The sequence below is a fragment of the Ranitomeya imitator genome, chromosome 6 (genome assembly GCF_032444005.1).
Source record: "Ranitomeya imitator isolate aRanImi1 chromosome 6, aRanImi1.pri, whole genome shotgun sequence".
Classification (NCBI taxonomy): Eukaryota; Metazoa; Chordata; class Amphibia; order Anura; family Dendrobatidae; genus Ranitomeya; species Ranitomeya imitator.
Window position 1 is genome coordinate 501,838,050 of NC_091287.1, and position 9,777 is coordinate 501,847,826.

A 9,777-nucleotide genomic window follows, 5' to 3' on the forward strand; every position below is an offset into this window, starting at 1 on the left:
ATAAACGTTTTATTTGGGTTCGTTTTGGTGCAAAATATCAGTAAAAAATAGTATTATATGAATACAGTAGGGGCCACTCAGTGCTACAGGCATATAACATACAGAGGGGAAATGCTAAAAGGATGCAACGTAGAACTGCAAATATGATGACATAATAGACGTGTTACTTTATATTAGTGCAATGTTCTATAAGTGCAATATTCATCTTATTTAGGTTTATTTTGATGCAAACTAGTAATGTATCAATGTATCAGCACAAAAACAGTGGTACATGGATGATGCTCAATATGGTAGAATGTTGGAGTCATGGGTGACTATATGTGGAGACAAGAGTAGTATAGAGTAAAAATGCTACACGGCTGCAATGTAGAACTATATATGATATATAGAGTACAGACCCTACATGGCTGCAATGTAGAGCTATATATGATATATAGAGTACAGACCCTACATGGGTGCAATGTAGAACTATATATGATGTATAGAGTACAGACCCTACATGGGTGCAATGTAGAGCTATATATGATATATAGAGTACAGACCCTACATGGCTGCAATGTAGAACTATATATGATATATAGAGTACAGACCCTACATGGCTGCAATGTAGAGCTATATATGATGTATAGAGTACAGACCCTACATGGCTGCAATGTAGAACTATATATGATGCATAGAGTACAGACCCTACATGGGTGCAATGTAGAACTATATATGATATATAGAGTACAGACCCTACATGGGTGCAATGTAGAGCTATATATGATGCATAGAGTACAGACCCTACATGGGTGCAATGTAGAACTATATATGATATATAGAGTACAGACCCTACATGGGTGCAATGTAGAACTATATATGATGTACAGAGTACAGACCCTACATGGGTGCAATGTAGAGCTATATATGATATATAGAGTACAGACCCTACATGGGTGCAATGTAGAGCTATATATGATATATAGAGTACAGACCCTACATGGGTGCAATGTAGAGCTATATATGATATATAGAGTACAGACCCTACATGGGTGCAATGTAGAGCTATATATGATATATAGAGTACAGACCCTACATGGCTGCAATGTAGAGCTATATATGATATATAGAGTACAGACCCTACATGGGTGCAATGTAGAACTATATATGATATATAGAGTACAGACCCTACATGGGTGCAATGTAGAACTATATATGATATATAGAGTACAGACCCTACATGGCTGCAATGTAGAACTATATATGATGCATAGAGTACAGACCCTACATGGGTGCAATGTAGAACTATATATGATATATAGAGTACAGACCCTACATGGCTGCAATGTAGAGCTATATATGATATATAGAGTACAGACCCTACATGGCTGCAATGTAGAACTATATATGATGCATAGAGTACAGACCCTACATGGGTGCAATGTAGAACTATATATGATATATAGAGTACAGACCCTACATGGGTGCAATGTAGAGCTATATATGATGCATAGAGTACAGACCCTACATGGGTGCAATGTAGAACTATATATGATATATAGAGTACAGACCCTACATGGGTGCAATGTAGAACTATATATGATGTACAGAGTACAGACCCTACATGGGTGCAATGTAGAGCTATATATGATATATAGAGTACAGACCCTACATGGCTGCAATGTAGAGCTATATATGATATATAGAGTACAGACCCTACATGGGTGCAATGTAGAACTATATATGATATATAGAGTACAGACCCTACATGGCTGCAATGTAGAACTATATATGATGCATAGAGTACAGACCCTACATGGGTGCAATGTAGAACTATATATGATATATAGAGTACAGACCCTACATGGCTGCAATGTAGAACTATATATGATATATAGAGTACAGACCCTACATGGCTGCAATGTAGAACTATATATGATGCATAGAGTACAGACCCTACATGGGTGCAATGTAGAACTATATATGATATATAGAGTACAGACCCTACATGGGTGCAATGTAGAGCTATATATGATGCATAGAGTACAGACCCTACATGGGTGCAATGTAGAACTATATATGATATATAGAGTACAGACCCTACATGGGTGCAATGTAGAACTATATATGATGTACAGAGTACAGACCCTACATGGGTGCAATGTAGAGCTATATATGATATATAGAGTACAGACCCTACATGGGTGCAATGTAGAGCTATATATGATATATAGAGTACAGACCCTACATGGGTGCAATGTAGAGCTATATATGATATATAGAGTACAGACCCTACATGGGTGCAATGTAGAGCTATATATGATATATAGAGTACAGACCCTACATGGCTGCAATGTAGAGCTATATATGATATATAGAGTACAGACCCTACATGGCTGCAATGTAGAACTATATATGATATATAGAGTACAGACCCTACATGGGTGCAATGTAGAGCTATATATGATATATAGAGTACAGACCCTACATGGGTGCAATGTAGAGCTATATATGATATATAGAGTACAGACCCTACATGGCTGCAATGTAGAGCTATATATGATATATAGAGTACAGACCCTACATGGCTGCAATGTAGAGCTATATATGATATATAGAGTACAGACCCTACATGGGTGCAATGTAGAACTATATATGATATATAGAGTACAGACCCTACATGGGTGCAATGTAGAACTATATATGATATATAGAGTACAGACCCTACATGGGTGCAATGCAGAGCTATATATGATATATAGAGTACAGACCCTACATGGGTGCAATGTAGAACTATATATGATATATAGAGTACAGACCCTACATGGCTGCAATGTAGAGCTATATATGATATATAGAGTACAGACCCTACATGGGTGCAATGTAGAACTATATATGATATATAGAGTACAGACCCTACATGGCTGCAATGTAGAGCTATATATGATATATAGAGTACAGACCCTACATGGGTGCAATGTAGAGCTATATATGATATATAGAGTACAGACCCTACATGGCTGCAATGTAGAGCGATATATGATGTATAGAGTACAGACCCTACATGGCTGCAATGTAGAGCGATATATGATATATAGAGTACAGACCCTACATGGCTGCAATGTAGAACTATATATGATATATAGAGTACAGACCCTACATGGCTGCAATGTAGAACTATATATGATATATAGAGTACAGACCCTACATGGCTGCAATGTAGAACTATATATGATATATAGAGTACAGACCCTACATGGCTGCAATGTAGAACTATATATGATATATAGAGTACAGACCCTACATGGCTGCAATGTAGAACTATATATGATATATAGAGTACAGACCCTACATGGGTGCAATGTAGAACTATATATAATGTATAGAGTACAGACCCTACATGGCTGTAATGTAGAACTATATATGATATATAGAGTACAGACCCTACATGGCTGCAATGTAGAACTATATATGATATATAGAGTACAGACCCTACATGGCTGTAATGTAGAGCTATATATGATATATAGAGTACAGACCCTACATGGCTGCAATGTAGAGCTATATATGATGTATAGAGTACAGACCCTACATGGCTGCAATGTAGAACTATATATGATGTATAGAGTACAGACCCTACATGGCTGCAATGTAGAACTATATATGATATATAGAGTACAGACCCTACATGGGTGCAATGTAGAACTATATATGATGTATAGAGTACAGACCCTACATGGGTGCAATGTAGAGCTATATATGATGTATAGAGTACAGACCCTACATGGCTGCAATGTAGAACTATATATGATATATAGAGTACAGACCCTACATGGCTGCAATGTAGAACTATATATAATGTATAGAGTACAGACCCTACATGGCTGTAATGTAGAACTATATATGATATATAGAGTACAGACCCTACATGGGTGCAATGTAGAACTATATATGATGCATAGAGTACAGACCCTACATGGCTGCAATGTAGAACTATATATGATATATAGAGTACAGACCCTACATGGGTGCAATGTAGAACTATATATGATGTATAGAGTACAGACCCTACATGGGTGCAATGTAGAACTATATATGATGTATAGAATACAGACCCTACATGGCTGCAATGTAGAGCTATATATGATATATAGAGTACAGACCCTACATGGGTGCAATGTAGAGCTATATATGATATATAGAGTACAGACCCTACATGGGTGCAATGTAGAGCTATATATGATATATAGAGTACAGACCCTACATGGGTGCAATGTAGAGCTATATATGATATATAGAGTACAGACCCTACATGGGTGCAATGTAGAACTATATATGATATATAGAGTACAGACCCTACATGGCTGCAATGTAGAGCTATATATGATGTATAGAGTACAGACCCTACATGGCTGCAATGTAGAGCTATATATGATGTATAGAGTACAGACCCTACATGGCTGCAATGTAGAGCTATATATGATATATAGAGTACAGACCCTACATGGCTGCAATGTAGAGCTATATATGATATATAGAGTACAGACCCTACATGGCTGCAATGTAGAGCTATATATGATGTATAGAGTACAGACCCTACATGGCTGCAATGTAGAACTATATATGATATATAGAGTACAGACCCTACATGGCTGCAATGTAGAACTATATATGATATATAGAGTACAGACCCTACATGGCTGCAATGTAGAGCTATATATGATATATAGAGTACAGACCCTACATGGCTGTAATGTAGAGCTATATATGATATATAGAGTACAGACCCTACATGGGTGCAATGTAGAACTATATATGATATATAGAGTACAGACCCTACATGGCTGTAATGTAGAACTATATATGATATATAGAGTACAGACCCTACATGGGTGCAATGTAGAACTATATATGATATATAGAGTACAGACCCTACATGGGTGCAATGTAGAACTATATATGATATATAGAGTACAGACCCTACATGGGTGCAATGTAGAACTATATATGATATATAGAGTACAGACCCTACATGGGTGCAATGTAGAACTATATATGATATATAGAGTACAGACCCTACATGGCTGCAATGTAGAACTATATATGATATATAGAGTACAGACCCTACATGGCTGCAATGTAGAGCTATATATGATATATAGAGTACAGACCCTACATGGGTGCAATGTAGAACTATATATGATATATAGAGTACAGACCCTACATGGCTGCAATGTAGAGCTATATATGATGTATAGAGTACAGACCCTACATGGCTGCAATGTAGAACTATATATGATGCATAGAGTACAGACCCTACATGGGTGCAATGTAGAGCTATATATGATATATAGAGTACAGACCCTACATGGCTGCAATGTAGAGCTATATATGATGTATAGAGTACAGACCCTACATGGCTGCAATGTAGAACTATATATGATATATAGAGTACAGACCCTACATGGGTGCAATGTAGAGCTATATATGATATATAGAGTACAGACCCTACATGGGTGCAATGTAGAACTATATATGATATATAGAGTACAGACCCTACATGGCTGCAATGTAGAGCTATATATGATATATAGAGTACAGACCCTACATGGCTGCAATGTAGAGCTATATATGATGTATAGAGTACAGACCCTACATGGGTGCAATGTAGAGCTATATATGATATATAGAGTACAGACCCTACATGGCTGTAATGTAGAGCTATATATGATATATAGAGTACAGACCCTACATGGCTGCAATGTAGAGCTATATATGATATATAGAGTACAGACCCTACATGGCTGTAAAGTAGAACTATATATGATGTATAGAATAAAATGCTACATGGGTGCAATACTGTAATATATAGAGTAAAAGTGTTCTATGGAAGAATTGTAGTTCTATATAACTAGTGTAAGTGAGATGCACGGTACCATGCCGGGTCTGTGCAGGGCAGATACATGTGGGGTCTGTGCAGGGCAGATGCATGCGGGGTCTGTGCAGGGCAGATAAATGCGAGGTCTGTGCAGGGCAGATACATGCGGGGTCTGTGCAGGGCAGATGCATGCGGGGTCTGTGCAGGGCAGATGCATGCGGGGTCTGTGCAGGGCAGATGCATGCGGGGTCTGTGCAGGGCAGATACTTGCGGGGTCTGTGCAGGGCAGATTCATGCGGGGTCTGTGCAGGGCAGATGCATGCGGGGTCTGTGCAGGGCAGATGCATGCGGGGTCTGTGCAGGGCAGATACATGCGGGGTCTGTGCAGGGCAGATTCATGCGGGGTCTGTGCAGGGCAGATTCATGCGGGGTCTGTGCAGGGCAGATTCATGCGGGGTCTGTGCAGGGCAGATGCATGCGGGGTCTGTGCAGGGCAGATGCATGCGGGGTCTGTGCAGGGCAGATGCATGCGGGGTCTGTGCAGGGCAGATACATGCGGGGTCTGTGCAGGGCAGATTCATGCGGGGTCTGTGCAGGGCAGATACATGCGGGGTCTGTGCAGGGCAGATACATGCGGGGTCTGTGCAGGGCAGATACATGCGGGGTCTGTGCAGGGCAGATGCATGCGGGGTCTGTGCAGGGCAGATACATGCGGGGTCTGTGCAGGGCAGATACATGCGGGGTCTGTGCAGGGCAGATACATGCGGGGTCTGTGCAGGGCAGATACATGCGGGGTCTGTGCAGGGCAGATGCATGCGGGGTCTGTGCAGGGCAGATGCATGCGGGGTCTGTGCAGGGCAGATGCATGTGGGGGTCTGTGCAGGGCAGATGCATGCGGGGTCTGTGCAGGGCAGATACATGCGGGGTCTGTGCAGGGCAGATACATGCGGGGTCTGTGCAGGGCAGATACATGCGGGGTCTGTGCAGGGCAGATACATGCGGGGTCTGTGCAGGGCAGATTCATGCGGGGTCTGTGCAGGGCAGATACATGCGGGGTCTGTGCAGGGCAGATGCATGCGGGGTCTGTGCAGGGCAGATACATGCGGGGTCTGTGCAGGGCAGATACATGCGGGGTCTGTGCAGGGCAGATACATGCGGGGTCTGTGCAGGGCAGATACATGCGGGGTCTGTGCAGGGCAGATACATGCGGGGTCTGTGCAGGGCAGATACATGCGGGGTCTGTGCAGGGCAGATGCATGCGGGGTCTGTGCAGGGCAGATACATGCGGGGTCTGTGCAGGGCAGATACATGCGGGGTCTGTGCAGGGCAGATACATGCGGGGTCTGTGCAGGGCAGATACATGCGGGGTCTGTGCAGGGCAGATGCATGCGGGGTCTGTGCAGGGCAGATGCATGCGGGGTCTGTGCAGGGCAGATACATGCGGGGTCTGTGCAGGGCAGATACATGCGGGGTCTGTGCAGGGCAGATACATGCGGGGTCTGTGCAGGGCAGATACATGCGGGGTCTGTGCAGGGCAGATGCAGCATGGTGTGACTGTGGGATACACTGGTTTTGCTCCAGTGAAGAGCCTGTAACTAGATGGAAGTCCCCGATCTCGGGCAGCAGGACACACAGGGGGCAGAGGAGCGGAGGGAACACAAGTCTCCAGAGTCCTTCATGATGATTGTATCAGTACAATGCAGAAGTAACTCGCCACACATACAAGCCTCCTTCCTGGGGCTGAGCCTGCAGCATGGGCTGTGCATAGCCCTGTGCACGAGCTCAGCACTGGAGTCACTTCCTTCTGCCTGGTGTCGCAATGTGACAATGTACAGAAAGTGCAGAAAGTTGTGCTGAGCTCCGGGCAGTGGTGCCAGGAGGGGTGTGAGAGGGGCGGCAGGCTCCTTACCAGATGCGGTGGTGGTCGGAGGGTCAGTAGTCCATGCTCCCGCAGACAGTGAGACCTCGGCGGCAGCACACAGCTCCTGCACCGGCGGCACACAGCTCCTGCACCGTACAGCGGCACACAGCTCCTGCACCGTACAGCGGCACACAGCTCCTGCACCGTACAGCGGCACACAGCTCCTGCACCGTACAGCGGCACACAGCTCCTGCACCGTACAGCGGCACACAGCTCCTGCACCGTACAGCGGCACACAGCTCCTGCACCGTACAGCGGCACACAGCTCCTGCACCGTACAGCGGCACACAGCTCCTGCACCGTACAGCGGCGGCGGGCTCACTGCTCACTGCTCGGGCTCTGCCTCCAGTGACGTCATAGAAGCCAGGAGAGCGCTGGTTGTCTTAGCAACGCCAGGCTGCTCTGCGCTGCCTTCAGTGGGGTCATCCTCCTTCACAGGGTGCGCACATTCCGGCCGCCGCTGCTGCTGCACAGCTTCTCCTATGTCGCCTATTATTATCAGTTCTGTGGGAATGGAGGAAGCAGGGGGCTGCTGCAGAGGTTATATGACAGCAGGGAGGGGGCTGCAGTGTGGCCAGAGGGATGACAATGGGGTCTCTGCTAGGCAACTGGTCCAGCATCACTGGAAAAAAGCATCTAAAGTAAGAACTGGGGGAAGTGGAGGAATGTGGCTGCTAGCAGCGTGTAGGATGGGAGGAGGATAGAATGGATAGGAGGAGGATAGACACAAATAAGTTTTATTAACTCCTTCTCGCCGCAGCCCTTTTTCATTTCCGTTTTTTCCCATCTCTTCTTCCTATAGTCACAACTCTTATTTTTCTGTCCACATAGACACGTGAGGGCTTTTTTTTTTGTACTTTTGAATGAAGCCATTCATTTAGGAAACAAATGGTGAAATTCTGAAAAAAAAAACACAATTCTGACATTGTTTTTCGGGAATTATTTTTACAGTGTACATTTTGGGGTAAAAATGACCTTGCAGTACGATTATCCTCATTAATACCCTGATTGCCCCTAACTGGGGATATATTCACATGCAGGAGTCTGCTACAGACGCAGTCTGCTACATTCATCTTTTAACTTCCAGCTTTTATTACATTTTTTTAATTATGAATTTGAATTAGACTGAATTGGACTGGACTTGACTGGAAGGTAACAGAATACCAACCACTACAATGTTTCTTTTCTCTTTCACCCCCATACTACTTTCCTGCTTACAATCTCCTGCAATCCCTCCACCTAGTAAGGAACTAGTCATTTCTCCCTCCATCCTCCCCAGCCATCTCACCTTCCCCTCAGAACTATTCCCCCACATACAAGCCTTTTTATCCAGACACACACGGCCACATCATGTCCTATCCTGCTCCCACCTTCTAACGCTCTCTCTGCTACTCCTCATTGATGGCGACATATCCCCAAATCCCGGCCCTCCCCAACACATCCCCACACTCATTTCTAACCCCCTGCCAAGATCCTGAACACGTTTTCCCAACCATGACAACCTCATACCCATTCATCCAGCCCCCACTCCCCCGGTCCACTTACCTGGAGCCCTATGGAACGCGCGCTCCGTCTGCCATTTACCCATGACCTCTTCATCACCAACAAACTCTCCTTCCTCGGCCTCACTGAATCCTGGCTCACCCCCTCTGACTCTGCCTCTCCAGCTGCGCTCTTCTATGGCGGATTCCACCTCTCTCACACCCCTCACCCCAGAAACAAACGTGGTGGAGGAGTTGGCTTGCTCCTGTCTGACACTTGCTCCTTCACTACAATCCCGCTACCACCTCTTCCTTCGTTTGAGGTGCACTCTGTCTGCATCTATTCCCCCTCCAACCTCCAGCTGGCTGTCTTCTACCGCCCCCCAGGACTAGCCATCTCCACCTTTCTTGACCACTTCACCACCTGGCTACTTCAATTCCTCTCTGTTGACATCCCCACTATCATCATGGGTGATTTCAATATCCTCATTGACACTTCCACCTCAGCTGCCTCTAAA

General features: G+C 44.5%; 1 protein-coding gene across 1 annotated transcript in view; it reads right to left on the reverse strand.

The window, feature by feature from the left end:
- NCALD (neurocalcin delta) overlaps window positions 1-8,433 on the reverse strand; it is a 108,720-nt gene extending 100,287 nt beyond the window's left edge. The window contains exon 1 of the mRNA XM_069731716.1: window positions 7,767-8,433. The gene's annotated coding sequence lies outside the window, so the exon portion shown is untranslated. The remainder of the gene's footprint in view (window positions 1-7,766) is intronic.
- Window positions 8,434-9,777: the final 1,344 nt, after the last annotated feature.